This window comes from Thermobia domestica, chromosome 15 (genome assembly GCF_964235325.1).
Source record: "Thermobia domestica chromosome 15, izTheDome1.hap1.1, whole genome shotgun sequence".
In the NCBI taxonomy this organism is placed as follows: domain Eukaryota; kingdom Metazoa; phylum Arthropoda; class Insecta; order Zygentoma; family Lepismatidae; genus Thermobia; species Thermobia domestica.
Genome location: NC_137468.1, coordinates 135057774 through 135073957, shown reverse-complemented (window position 1 = coordinate 135073957; position 16184 = coordinate 135057774). Strand labels below are relative to the sequence as shown.

The following is a 16184-nucleotide window of genomic DNA, read 5'->3' as shown; positions in this document are numbered from 1 at the left end:
AAATTGTGCTTTATTTTCTAAAATTTGCTTTATTATTCTTTAAAATTAATTTCTTCTGGACCCTTAGACAACCACACCCATGTTCAAGGTACCAACCATATGTCTAAATTGCTATTATGCTTTTTATGCTTTTGGGTTGCTCTATTTATAATATACCAGATATTTTCAAGTTTATTTTGTATTGTTTTTATATTTTTAAATGAAAGCTTATGTACAAAATTATTTTTGGGTTTATTAGAACTAAATGTTATTTCAATTATAACTTTATGATGTACTAGAATTTTTCTAGTTTATTTTGTATTAGTTTCTTATTTTAATATGAAAGCGTATGTTCATAATTATTCTTCGGGTTATTAAAACTAAATGTGTTATTTCAATTAATAACTGTATAATGTGGCAGATATTTTCTAGTTCATTTTGTTTTGATTTCTTCATACAACATTAAAACAAAATGTATGTACAAAATTATTCTTAAAACTTGTGAGCACATAACGAATGTAATATATTCTTGTGGTTAAAGTAAGTTTGATTAAAGTACTTAAAAATCTATATAACTGGTTTCATTAAGAATGTTATTTACAGTTGCAATCCATAAGTAAGTGATACTTTTCGACTAAACCTGGGGGGGGGGGCGCCGAATTGTGTGTTTGCCCCGGGTGACAGAAACCCTAGTTGCGGGCCTGTTTGGTACTATAATATTATAAAGTCACCGTTGTTTTGTCGATAGAATCAGAGGTAGAGATTCCTAAATTCGTGAATCCAGTTTCCGAGCTCGGGATTTGCACTCATTCGGGCTTGGGCTCAATAATTGAGTGCGAGCCCAAGGCATCTTGAAAATATTTATCTCGAGCTGAAGGAAGTGCAAACTCCATCGAAGATGGTGAACGTATTCTCGAACTCCAATAGGGGTAGCAAGCACTATCTTCAATCAGGTTAGAGAACCGGCATGAGTGAGCCACAAACTTATTAAGAATAGTAAGCCGATCTAAAATTGATATCATGATATCATCAATAAAATTATGGAGCACTTCACCTTGCAGATATTCCTTAATCCCTTACCACAGGTTCTGTAGAATTTACAGATTCCAGAACCCCCTCGTAACTGTATGGTTTGCGCATCTCTGGCGCGGGATCTCGGATTCAACGTCTAGCAAGAGCTCGTGTGGTTCGGATCCCACGTTCAACAGTAGGTCTCATCTCATATAGCCTCGATGTTGAAAGGATACTAAACTCCAATCTAATCACTCAGATTAAAATAAAGAGAAAGCAACTATTCCCATTATCTAATACTGAAGTATATTGAATCTTTTGCTACAATTTCCTTTTATTAAGATGCTCGAGATTAAACATGATATGATTCTGCGTAGCATAGTCTCAACGCTCTCACCTTAGAACTTTTCCTCCCTTTCCACTCCTTTCTTCCTTCCACGTTTCCTGGATAGTGCACTCGCCGAGAAACGTCATCCCTCATATGTGACGGTCTTAAGGCCATCGAAGCAGGTAAATGCCCAGAAATATGTATAAATAAATAAATAAATAAAGTGTTGTGTTCGATGAGATACATGGGATACTTCTGAAGAGTTTTCTGACTGTGAGAAAGACGCTTATGCCTAGCCGCATATACAATACCTCAATGCGAAAGTCTTCTTTGAGAAACGACAGGTACCGCTAGTCTCTTGGCCTGCAGGGTCACCTAACATATCTCCCATCAACATGAATTAGATGTAGTTAGTTATCGCCTTGTTCGTTATGGCTCTACACCAGATATTGCCGAACTCTTGTAGACATGCACACAAGTAAAGTTGCAGCGAGCGATTCTTCCGGAACACATCTAATGCTTGTTACGTTAGATACACTAACATATAGAAGTTCTGATTACAGCTTTATGAAGGTTTTATGCCACACTATTGCATCAATACTATTGATGACGTACCGTTCTGAAATTAAGCTCATTTCTGATACAGTCATGGATCGAATCTATAGGGTAAATTTTATTTTATACATACATGTCTTTCTTGATGTTGGAATTTTCACGAATAGCAGAGTATAATGATAGAAACTACTACTCCACATCCTTCTACTGTTACTCTTTTGTGCTTATGATTTACTGTTATTTTCTCGTGCTGTTCATCCACAACGGGCATACTATTTACATACTATAAATAATTAGTTGTTGGATTGGTAGTTAGCCTAGAGGTTAGTGTATCTTTTCAGCAACGAGCTATCACAAGTTGCGTCTAGAATTTAACTTGAAATCCGAAACTCACAGAAGCTTCCGTTGGGAAACAAACTCAGGTCTCTAACATATTGTACAACTTTGTAACGCCGTCAAATTATCACAAGAGAATATTTCCGTTGCTTGTCCATCAAACTGTTAGATATTATTGTAATTTGGTTTACATCTTCAAGTAGAAGTGACAGTGGATTTCAGAAGTATATTAAACTTACAAACACAGCTTGTGCCCATTATTGCATGTAATTGCTTAAATTCCAGCAAAGATATCATCAGCTATTATGTAAAAAAACTTACTTTTCCTTTCCACTCCTATGCATTTCATGCCGAGATCGAGTCCAAACAGGAAATGAAATGCCAGATGGAGTAAGAAAACGAAACTAACTCATTGCAAATAAGTAAATGACCTATCAGAATCTTTTATTTGTCGACCTTTTCTTCCTTCAATTCTTTTTTTTTTTTTCAAAAATTGGGCAATGTTTGTTTTTAAACTTGTTTTCTTTTTCAATCTCTTCACTCACACTCTTTATTGTCTATTATACCTAGGATCTGTGATATAAAAATTTAATGAAGCACTAGCCGCAGATGGCTTCCATACTCATGTGTTCTGCAGTATATTGCTAGCTATACTACAACACATGAAAGATAGGTTTGAATCTCCCCTAGAGCACAGAAGTTTATTATCTTCATTTCATTATTGATTTACTAGTCATGTTTCATTACCCGTAATGTGTTTTAGCATGTGGAGTACAACTGAGAGAAATAAAGCAAATGAGCAGTATATTTTAATAAATCTTACCTAATTTTTCAATATTTGGTTGCGCAGTAAGTTTTCAAGTTAATAAATATAGTTGTTCACTTACCAATAATGGTTCGAGTAAGATTCATTGCTTTGTATTCCACTTTAAATTGGAGACAACCCGTGTCTCATATAACTTTGAAAGTGAAAAGGGACAGAGTATTGGAAATCTAAACTGTCAATTTTTACAGAAAAATAAAATATAATTAAATTACGAAGGCCAAAAATTGCTTTGTTCATATGTTTTTAAGTTGACCACTACTTAAACTGATCATATAATTGAACTGATAATTTGTATGACTTCTATTTGTTATTTCGACCAGTAATATAACTTGAATAGTTTATAGAAGACGAAGATTTAAGTTTGCAATAGGTCCTATTACTTACATACATGCAATAGATCTTACGAAAACCTGGCTTCGATTTCCGGTGAGAGAACATTACACACATTACAAAGGTTCGGATTCGACCTTAATATAAACAGTTGATCCACGTCTCATACTGCCTCAATACTGAAAAGGGACGCTAAACTTTAACAACCAAGGTATTCTGTAATGTGATTTTTTAAATTTGAATTTTAGAACTACTTTGTTTTCTATGATTTATCATAGATTGTAGACAATAGATAATGAAATATCATGAAAATGAAATATGTAACTAACAAAATTCATGCCTAAGAGGTACTCCAAACGTGACTACCACGTCTTATGATGGTGAACCTAGAATGGATGGTGACAATCGGCTATAATTTGTATTTAATAGAATATTTAATTTTAGATCTCATTTGCCGTGACTAGTAAGAAGTGACAATACTCACAACTCAACTATGATTCGGAAAGAAATAAAAAAATAAAAAAAAAATTCAGTTTTTGTTTGGAACAAGAAAATACTAGATTCCACGCAAATATGTTAAGTTTATTCCCTTATGCTGGCTAGAGTTCGATTTCGGTTCAAGCTCAGTGCGGAGGACATATAATATACAGAAATCAGAAATAAACCTGTATAGTTGTAGACTAATAATGGACGCTAGATGAACTTCCCATGTTAAGCTGTAGGTTTATGTCTGATTTAGTCTCAGTGGTAAAAGAGACGGTAAACTTCAGTACCAGCAATAAAACCGATATTTAGAGCTCTCCATTTAGTCTAAGGGTACTGTAAGTCAAGGTCTTACGAAAAAGAATAAGGAAATGTCATGAAAAACTGGAATCATTCATGCTTTTAAAACAATTTTGTTGGGGAATATAGCAAATGTAATTACTTAATTTTGCTATTCTTCCCCAATGCATACCGGTGATAAGAGGACTAAATCTGGAATTATATTAGTCTTAGTTTATGATTTACATAGGATGGTAGAAACCAAAAATATTTTCTTGCAAAATATTGCCTTCAGTATTAGCCAATTATTTAGGAGACTAGAAAACTAACAAACAACATTCAATCAGCAGAAACTCAGTTTGTGAAGAAGTAATAGTACATTAAGAAACATTCAAAATATACTTTCTGTATGAGGACGAACACTGTGGAAAGTGTTGCATTGAACACAAGAAACAAACATGAAGAAGATTCTCTCATGCTAAAATGGTATATTTCCCAATTTTTGTTCATAGACATGGAGTCGATTCCTAGTGGGAGTTAAAGTGGGTGTTAATATCCTATGCTGATACATAGATATGACTAATAAAGGCTCGTTGCTGAAAAAATACATTAAATTGAACTCTAACCACCAATCTTCAAATAACCTTACAAATAAACCTCGTGAGTATACGATTAGCGTACGCACCTGCGACGTAGTAGATTCGGGTTTGACTCTCGGTGAAATCTGATATGATATAGATCCCACGTTAAGCTTGTAAGTCCTCATCTCAATATAACCCTGGTGCTGAACAAAACTCTAAACTACAAATACACCAACGAACCAAAAGTTCCTTTTACAGTGAAACTAGTGAATAATGCTCACCATGAGAGTTGATAATTTGTCCGTGAGTGTCAAAGAGTTTGTACGAAATTTGCATTACTCACAGCTCATACGATAATTGTATATATTATAAAGCAAATATTGGGACGAAACAATATGGCGGTGTAAAGAGACAAAATTGTAGTGTAAGTAAATAATATCGCATTAAAAAGGTATAATTTGAGATAAAGACAATTACAATATAATTTTTCCAAATTAAAGTTTCATTATTAATAACTAATTTTTAAACACCATCTTGTGACGAGCGCTCATCACATTAAAATATATATGCAAACCATTGTACTTTTTAAAAATAAATCTTGCAGGTGTCTTCTCCCTTCCTCCCTCATTTCTGTTATCGTACAATAAAGCTCTTTATCTTTCAGTAGAGTGACTTTGCATGTCATGGGTCTTCCAGGTGATTAAAAGACAAAAGGTAAGTACTTATGTAAAAAAGTGTAAAAGCAATAATAAATAAGACAAGTTACCAAAATTAAGTTACAGTTCTAAATGGGTCAATAATTAGTCCCTAAGATTATATATTTTACATAAAAAGTATAAGTACATAAGTCCATTTATTACGCATCGTCCTGTTATTCTAGAAGTGACGAGTGAGTTGTATAAAAGGGTCATTTGTTGACTGACCGGCCAGAGCCATTAGTTCTAATTAATGATATTCACCAGTCTAAAAACATAGATGAAAAAACACCCAAAAGATCAATGCTTCAAGTACTGTGCTGTACTAAATTTGCATATCCTTAGAACTACATTAATATTTGCTCTTTAGACTATTTACCATCACGTCTGTTTTCTGTTTATACTTATTAAATATCTTTTAAGTAACCGAAGTCTTATTCCAGTACATTAAATACAAAGACGCCGGTGTTAACAAACATTCCCATAGATCTTAATTTTTTAGTGTAACTTAATTTTGGTTAACACTATGCCCTCTGCACAATATATTAGTTAAAATTATAAATATAGATTAATGTTGAAACAATGTACTCAATCTGCAAATTACTGAGAGATTTTCGAAATAGAGTGAGAAGAGAAATATGCTGAAATTTTATCGTAAGACAAAAGATTTTCGCTTGTCGTTTTTGAAGTTGCAGAGAAAGTTCAAGCTCAATAGGAAAGAGAAATATCTTTTTTCAAAGAAGGCAAAAAGTTCAGTATAGAATTTTTATCCGTACCACTGACTCTTCACGATTGTTTTTTACTTACTGAAGGTTTCCAGGGATTTTCACCAGCAGAAAACAATGTATTGTGGGGAGAGGAAAGTAAAATATGAACTTCAGCTTGCAACTTTTCTGAGAGGTGGTTCACGAGGCCATTGACTAATGACAGACATTTTGACGGTAAAATATTTTGGTCTACTATATTCTATCACAGATTTATTTGCAAATTACAGAAAGTGTTTTCTGTGCTAAATGCGTATGAACTGAGTACATTCTATAATGAAGGCGTCGTATTGAGAGGTGTGCGTTATAGGACAGATACCGCACAGTACTTGTATATCGTTTTACTATCTATCTGACTTATACATTGAACGGTGTGACTACACATAGGAATGAAAAACCAAATCAGAAAATCATTCTTTAATCCGTCGAAATCTGGATTATTTATTTATTTATTTATTTATTTATTTATTTATTTATTCATTTATTCATGATCAGAAAACTCTTCACTACTACTCTCGAAAGTTTTTCTTTTTAAATAAAGAAACTCATCCCAGCTTTAAACAAATTCTACATTTTTTTCCTAAGGGAAATGGGATACTTGTTGTAGGGTTGCTAATAACTAACTAACTCTGTGCCATATGTGGGGCCACATGGCTCAGTGGTAGAGCGTTCACCTCTGGTGCATGGGGTCAATGGTTCGATCCCAGTTCGCGTCAAGTAAACTTTGTGGTTGACAAACATCATGTGGGTGGGTTTCCTCGGGGTTCTCCCGTTTCCTCCCACTTTCTTCATTCCACCATTTTATTCATTTCTCATCATCACCGTCTCCTTTAACCTTCCTGGCATAACCGTGGGACGTAAAACTTAAAGATCTTATTTCATTTCTATGGGTCCATCTTATAATTGTCCTCCCATCTGCGCCTAGGTCTTCCTAATGGTCGTTTTCCGATTGATCTTCCAGTTAAAACTTTGAGAGTGTTCCTACTTTCTTCCATCCTGGCTACATGACCTGTCCATCTGAAACTCCTAGACTTGATGACTCTAACAATGTTGGTAAACCGTATTAATTATGTAGTTCCTCATTATGAAGTTTTCGCCATTCCCCATTCCCGTTTCTCTTGGGTCCGAATATTCGTCTCAGGATCTTGTTCTCAAATACTTTCAGTCTATTTTCTTCCCCCAGAGTAAGCGACCAAATTTTCCAACCATACAGAATAACAGGCATGATTATCGTTTTGTATATTTTAAGCTTCAAACTCCTCGACAGAATTTATAACGACAAAAGATTTTGAACTGAATAATAACACGAATTCCATGTTTTTAGTCGACATTTAATTTCTTCGTGAATATGGTTTTGATCTGTTAATATTGATCCTAGATATTTGAAAGTATCTACTTTACCAAAAGTATTATTCGATATTTTAACGCATCCATAAATTGCCGTATTACGATCCCGACGAACTTCCATGTATTTAATTTTCTTTGCATTTACTTCTAAGCCCATGTCCCTGTAAGCGTTTCATAAGATATCTGCATTTCCTTCTATCATCCTGTATTAAATTTACGTCATCAGCATACGCCATAACCTGGTGAATACCAGTCGACTCTAGTCCCTGGTTGCTAGTGAAACATTTGTTTATGAAACATGAAGAAATTGTCTCAGTCGTTTTTGATAATATTATGCGAAGAAACTCATCCCTAAAGTAAATCCAGTAAACTTAGATTTTTCCCACAGAAATGACTTTTACTAATTGTGGGTTCGTTAATCAATATTAAATTAAGAAATATATATTTTTTTAATGTTAAGAGTCGTTTTGGAGAAAATTGTTTTGAAAACGATTTTGACCCATCAGTAAACTACTTATTTTGAGGGTGGGAAGAAAATTAAAAGCCCTCTCACCCAGAAAAACTTATATAAGCTATAAGTTTAAAGTTTGGTCTTGTTACGTTGAGGACAATGATGAAAATTTTCAGGAAAATTTTCCGATTCATAAAAACATACTCCACTTATTCCTACATCTTTGTTTAGCCGTGATGTGAGGTGGAAAATTTTGTTCTATATTTTTCTGAAAAATTTTCCGTTCTAAACAAATCTCAGTGATCAACTAACAATTCCTCAGTAATCTTAAAATTGATTGACTTTATGTATAGAAATGTTAAAAAGTGAACGATGGTTTAAAGAATCTGAAAATGTTCATGGCTCAGACAATTTTTAGTACTATATAAGAACAAGTGAAACAATTTTTCATGAATCGAAAAATTGTCTGTCCTGTATGGGAAAATTGAAGAACTTTATATGAGTAGGAAAACTTTCATCATTTTGAAGCAAAAAGTGAAACAACTTTTTGTGAGTCGGAAAGTTTTATTGTCCTGTAGAAACAAGTGAAAGGAATTTTCATGGATCAGAAAATTTTCATTACGATGTAGAAACAAGTGGAAAAACTTTTCAGAAGGCGGACAATTTTGTATATTATGTATAGTGATGTTAGGTGGAAACTTTTACACTATATTTAACCGCACATTGAGCTATAAAATTGAATTCCTGTAGAGGAAAGTTAGACAGCAACAAATTATAATTTTCCAATTAGCTTTCGGGAACCAGAAAATTTTCTAATATTTCAAGTTGGAAAGTAAGAAATCGAAAATAAATCTTTGTGAATTTATCAATTATTTTAAAAACAGATAATTCCACTATTTCTTCACTATGTAAAGAAATAACTACATAAAAGTTTTATTATTTTATTGGAAGAGCGACTACACAAATCAGCTTCCTTACTAGTTATATTTCACTTTCTCTTCTGAATGAATATATGAATAAATAAATGTTTATTTCCAGAAAATGGTCAGTAGGCTATTTGTTTTCATAAGTTACTTAAACTCGAATTTTGGGTAGTCAAAAATTTACAGTAGACACTTTATATTATCTCTACTTATTTATAAATGTTGCAGTATATAAAGCTAGAAAAGTAGTAAAGCTATGAGAAAACTTCGTCTTACGCGTATTAAATATAATTTTGTGAGATCAAAGGTGGATTCTGAGGGAAGAACGCGTTGAAGTTTTTGAAACTTTTGTCAAGAAATGAAGAATCGTTAGAAACTTCATGAAACTTTTTAAGACAATATTTATTACCAATAATTTTTTTACGGCTAAACAACGATGTAAGAATAAGTGGGGTATGTTTTCAGGAATCGAAAAATATTCATCACTTTTAATAAATTTAAATTTTAAATAATAGAATGAGATATTTGTACTCTACGAACTCCATGTATGTTCTCTGCGCTTTACACACACACACACACACACACACACAGAGAGAGAGAGAGAGAGAGAGAGAAAGAGAGAGTTGAATTTAGTTGATTTTGAGTTTAACGCCCCTTTCAGCAGCGAGTCTATATGAAACGGGACCAATTGATTAACGTGGAATCCGAACTACATGAGCTCCCACCGGGAATAGAAGCCAGGTCTCCCACGCCAAAGACCCGTACGCTACCTGCTTAGCCACGAATGAGCTCTGAATTACTTAGAGTTGAGCGATCTAATACAAAGTAATGTTGAATATTGTGCAATTTCAAGTTAGATATGATCAAACTTGTAGAGTTTTATGCTCACGTCAGACTTGGAGTTCTATGTACTGGAAATTCTAATTGATAAATGAAACAGAACTTCGCAATTAACAAGAATCAAATTATAGTTGGGTCTGGATGTCAATAAAAAAAGGATGGAATTTGTTGGAATTAAGTATTTCTTTGAAATACTGAGACTAGATGAGACAGGTATCTACAGTTTAACACAGATGTACTTGTACCGGGAATCAAATCTAGTTCTCGCGCACTAAAGGCAAGACAGCAAAAGAAGTTATCTAATTAAAGGATTCAGTTTGATCTTATCTGTTTAAATAAGTGATGAGGGAAGAGAGAGAATTTATAATTCAGTTTCTCGTTTTTACACGGATCCGTGGATTTTGCATGTTCATGAATTTTGTGGCTTCTCCCGATGGAAGAATCTTGTGGATTTTGCTCTAAAACAGCGTTTTCCAACCTTTTTCAACTTGCGGCACACACTACGGGTGTTACTTGGATTCTCGCGGCACACTTATAGATATTATTATTTGTAAATATAAAACACAATGGTATTTTTTCTGTGATTATTGATCTCCTTCTCACAGAGAAGAAAGCTCTTTCACTGTTTTTTTTTGTTTGTTTGTTTTCCGTGTGGTAAATCATTATGCTTATTTTTCATTCTAATTTAAAAATAGAAAACAATTGCAATAAAAAGTTGGACTCAGGTTTTTAAAAATACCCTTTTTTTTTAAAGAACAAACTGTATCCAACCTTTTACTAAAAAGGAAGATCACGAAATAACGAACGAACAAACAAATCTCTCTTACTTTTAAAACACAAATATAGGTAATTTTTCGAAAGGATTGGATGATATTTTAAATTTTCAAGTTACGAAATAGTCTTCAACAATAAAGAAGCAATAATGGTCATAACAATGATAACCATTTTTTTTTCAACATTAGAAATGAACAGAACAGTAACCCGGTGTGAAACTTAAAATTGTAGATTCACAGTACAGGTTCATAGTAATGTGAAATACAAATATACATTTTCCCTAGGTTTTGCAATTTGATTGCTATAAAATTAATAATTTTGTTTCGATTCCTCGCGGCACAGCAGCGGCCCATTCACGGCACACCGGTTGGGAAACGCTGCTCTAAAAGAATTGGTATGCCTAAGGGCACAAAATCAATCATAGGAAAATGAGTAGTTACATTTTCTAATACACACAAGATATTTGCGTGCATGGCTCCAGAGTTACCATTAGGTTTGAAGTTAAACTACTTCATTGAAATTATAATTTATTACACCAGAACTTTGAAAATAGCACTATATTTCTGTCAGTGCGCACTTAAGAACAGTAACTATGGCGGGTATGCAAATAGGGGGATAATTTGTATAAAAGTTTAAGAAAACATGCTAGGGCACATAGCAAGGACATAGCTGAAAGATGTAAACAAATGCTTGGTTGTGATTGGCCAAAAGTGAAAAATATGAACAAACCCTTATCTCTGGTTGGTTGAACGTTTGTTCATGTGTTTTTTTCTTCTTACTTGGTTTAGTTTTAGCAACAGTTTTTCCAAGTTAATTGCCAAGTAGTTACTTAAAATTGAAATATAATATTAATTCTCCTTTGCTATAGTATGAAATTGAGATACTTGTAATTAAGGATTATGCATTTAACCATTAAGTAACTTACCAGTATAAGAATGTGACACAAAATCACTCACTTTGGTCACAGTTATATATTCCAATGAATAATTTTAGGAAACATTTTTCAAATTTAACTTGGAACGTTAACAGATTTTACATGGATTAAATATTTCAGCATAGAATAACATTAGAAGTACTTATCATGCACTAGCATCAATTACCCGCTTCGATGGGTGAAATTAAGAAAAAAAATAGCAATATGTTCTATTAGTCAGTCACGTTTTCCTGCTACTAAAGCCCTCTCTGATATCGGTCATTTTCGATGAATATATATATATATATATATATATATATATATATATATATATATATATATATATATATATGTATATATATATCCCCCTTCCTCATATTGCAGGACACGGCATCGGAAGTGTCACTGTTCATCTCAGTGACCCAAAAAACTACGGATTCGACACTGATATTGGTCATTTTCGATCATTTTTATATATATTCCCCTTCACAAGTTGCGGGACTGAATTTGGATTTAAATGGAATCGGAAGTGTTTCTGTTCATCTCAGATACCAAGAAAAAACTATGGATTCGACGTTAATATTGATCATTTTTATGTATCTTCTCCTCCCCTCTCCCAAGTTGCGGAGCTGAATTTCGAGGTAAACGGGATCGGAAGTGTCACTGTTCTTCTCAGTGAACTCGAAAACTAGATTCGACACTAATATCGGTAATTTTTGATCATTTTCAAATATTTCCCCCATCTTCCTCTCCTCGAACTTGCACCGTCAAAATGATATGATAAAAACAATGCCAAGTACGAACCTCATCTATGTTGAAAGTTTGATCGAGATCGGTCGCGTGGTTCATGAGCTATTATATTTTATTTTATATCCTCGTCTCCTCCCCCTCCCCTAAGTTCTACCATCAAATAAAAATGATAAACTTTTCAGGCTCAAATCTCATCTATGTCGAAAATTTGATGGAGATCGGTCTGGTGGTTCATGAGTTACTAACTCACAAATATTATATATATATATATATATATATATATATATATATATATATATATATATATATATATATATATATATATATATATATATATATATATATATATATATATAGTTTTGTAAACACATTCCAGGCCCGAACCTCGTCTATCTTAAAAATTTGATCGAGATCAGTCAAATAGTTCAAGAGATAAAAGAGATTAAGAGTCACAAACATAGTCACTTTCGATTTTATAATATATATAAACATTATAACGAAAACATGGAAAGTGAAATGATATTCTCCGAAAGATTAGAAAAAAATAGAATAAAAAATCATGCATCCTGGAAGAACGAAACAAGAAGAGAAAGGTAAAAATCATATGACATATTATTATTTTTCATGCTTCACTCTTACTATATTTCCTTTAACTTGCCGACCTTTCCTTTAGTATCAGATATTTGGAAACAATATGTAAATTAAAAATAACTTTCGAAAAACATTCATCTTTTCAAAGAGAGCAAAACAGGTAAGGATGTCATACAAATCAACCAACAGGAAATAAACTACATACAAGCAGCAGCTATAAAACTTGTTGTTTTTCTGTCATATCAAATATAATATTTAAAACATATACGGTACCTCTTTAACTAAGATATGACATATATACACTTTTTTCAATTATGGTGTGTCGTGTTGCTTTAGTTGAGGATGATGAAAAGTAATTTTAAAAACTTTTTCGAGTTAGTTCATCTCTTTTTGTTCTGTTGTTCTTGTTCGCGATTCAGATAAAGCCAAGGAGTTCTTTAACCTTACTCAAGGTGACCAGAACTTTTACTTTCAAAAACGGGACGTATACGAATCGGCGATGGGGGGAGGTGACTTTCACATGCATTTTGGGACTCAGCATTGTTTTCAATTTACAAAATACACAAGTAAGAATGATAACACAGCGTTTCTAACTTAAGTATTACCCAACAATACTTTTAACTACTTCAATTCTCAGAATTCCCACTTGAACCCCAGAACACTCAATTCTCATTTGAATATTCAGAAGTTCTAGGCACGGCTGAACCTTCCCAAAGAGTGTTGGAACGGAAGAGTGTAGAATTAGCATTGACCATTTATATTTTGAATAATAATTACGGGACATCTGGGTCGTGTTTGCTTAAAAACGGGATATTTAGGCGTCCCGTTTGAGAATCAGAAAAAACGGGACAACGGTTGAAAATAAGGGACTATCCCGGCTAAAACGGGACGTCTGGTCACTTTGACCTTATTCGGATTCATGACTTTCGAAGAACAGTCACGAGTAGAAAATCACTACGAGTCAAAGCCACGTGGGCCATTGGGGGCCAAAATCATTACGAGTCAATCGTGAAACCCACGCAATGTTTTAAGCTCAATGTAATAACTGCAATTATTTTTCATCACTGATACAAAATTTTGACTCAGATACATCTTAGGAAATAATTATTCACGAAATTCTACTTTACGTGAAGAGCTTTGAAAACCTACTTCCTAAAACACTTTCATTCAGTATCATTGTTATAAAATGTACCAATTAGATGAAAGGCATTATTGCTAGTACTTTTACTTTTACTCATTAGTTTTGCTCCTGAACACAAGTAAAGAAAGATGAGTGAATAAAAACAATCTCTTGAGTTCTATGTTACAGTCACAAAATTTTAATTTTCGGGTATAAATATTTTGGTACATATGTGGAATATGGTTACTGCCTATTCAAAGCAAAAGTAGAGTCATTTGATGTAGTTAATATGGTTACAAATATATCAACAGTCCCTTTTCCGTAAGTCCTTCCAGAGGAAAGTATATTTATCTATAAAGGTAACTAAGAAAGTTCTTCGCTTTTTATGGAGGTCTGTGTTCAATCGGCCCTCACACCGTGGGTTGAATGCGAATGAAGATAAGACGAATGTCAATTATTGATGTGGGTATTTCCAATATACTATCTGGTTGTGGCAATTCAGTTACACCGTGAACTTGCGTAAGGACAGAGCGTCATAAGTGTGTGTATGCTGTACGAGTTCAAACTGGAGTCAAACGCCTCTGCAGCGGTGTGGAAGATATGCCAGGCCTTTGATGAGGATGTCGTGAATATGCTGACAGTGCAGCGGTGGTTTAACAAATTTAAGAACGCAGACATGTGAGGAACTGGAACTACAATTCAGTGTGAGTGCAGAAACCATACGGCAGCATCTCCATCAACTTGAGAAATACTACAAGTTGGGTCGGTGGGTTACATGGTTTGACTCTGAGCTAGAAGGCAACGCGAGCAACAATCTCCTTAGAGAACGCCAGTTCAAATCCCTAGTAGACGTGCAAAATGCACTTCATATCTTCTTCGCTTCACGGCCCACCAGTTCTATCGCGATGGAATCCATGGCCTTGCAGAAGGTCGTCGACGCTGATGGGGACTAGTTTTGATCTTCCAGGTACGTCTTAGGTGACATATCGATGTTCGAAGGTGTGGGTGGAAAGCGACAGAACTTTCTTGGTTACCTTTATAATTGGTAAAAGAAGAGATAGAGAATTTAAATAATATAGACTCTATATCACATACGGTACAAAAATAATATGTAGCTTATGTGTAGGCCTATATGTTACGTACTTTAGTACCTGCAAACAAAAAAAAAAGTTTACGCATTCTAATACTTTAGAGAATAATTATACAATACGCATAATAATACAATAATGAATGTAAGCAGACATTCCGAAGTCCCGACAGAGCCACGTCTGGAGGCGCGACATTTTCTCTGAAATCAGGACTGTCCATTCAAAATCGGTACGGGTGTTAAATTCTTCTTGCAACTTTCTTTCACATTTTACTCAGGGTTAACACTGACAATAAATCAATTATTTGTACCAAATTAGAAAACATTTTCACTGACATGTTTAAAAGTTGCGAAAACATGTTGTATCTTCTTGTCTGTACATGCTAATGGTAAAACAATTAGACCTTTTTTAATCGTCTTTTTTTTTTTCAGGATTGTTAAATTCCTTGTCATTCTCTTATTTCGTTTAGTCTATAACCTAATTACGGAGAGAAGTACTGCATGGCAGGCACGAAAACTGAAAAAAGTTCAGTGGTGTGAAATCTGCTGCGCCATACATAATCTGTTAGACGTGACTCAGTTCTCCTGATACTCACCCTTCCTTATCATCGAATATTTCGTTTTACTTTCACGCAATAAGAAAAATTGTTTGAATATGTTGTATTGTCATTAGGATCAACAAAATTAATGGTGTAAATTACTTATGATGTTGGTATTTCAATACGGATAATCTGCTATATTCTCTCCAGTAATCCGTTTTTGTAATTGTGCCGAGTAAAACATTATTTAATATAGTGTTTTATAAAGTTTCGGCATTTTTTGCTCCCACCAGCACCATAAAAGTTCTAATTTGTCGGACGATGTCTCCAACAACCCATTTGGTGTGCATTATACGACCTCTTTTGTATTTACGTTTGCCGAAAACGCTCCCGTCCACTTCAACTACGTGTCCCTTACCTCCAATTTTGGCACTGGTTTCTAATAGCTACATTCCAAGGATCTCCCCAAATTCATTTAACAGTTTTGAAACTATATTTTTAGTGAGACCCATTTCACTTATAATTATGTAAGTAACATAATCCACCCAAGTAGACCTTCAAAAAACAGGTGAAGTTTTACTTTCGTTTCCGAAAAGAAAGTGCCATCTCGAGAAGAAGAATTTTCCTAGTTTCTGGTTGAACAACTATAGTTGAGGTCTTTACTTATTTTTTAAAAAAGTAC

The 16184-nt window shown here is 33.8% G+C and overlaps 1 protein-coding gene and 1 long non-coding RNA gene across 2 annotated transcripts in view; one reads left to right on the top strand and one right to left on the bottom strand.

The window, feature by feature from the left end:
- Window positions 1-16184, bottom strand: part of Proc (Proctolin) — a 326245-nt gene that overhangs the window by 128462 nt on the left and 181599 nt on the right. The window lies entirely within an intron of this gene.
- The window catches only part of LOC145671905 (uncharacterized), a 67992-nt gene that overhangs the window by 15812 nt on the left and 35996 nt on the right, over window positions 1-16184 (top strand). The window lies entirely within an intron of this gene.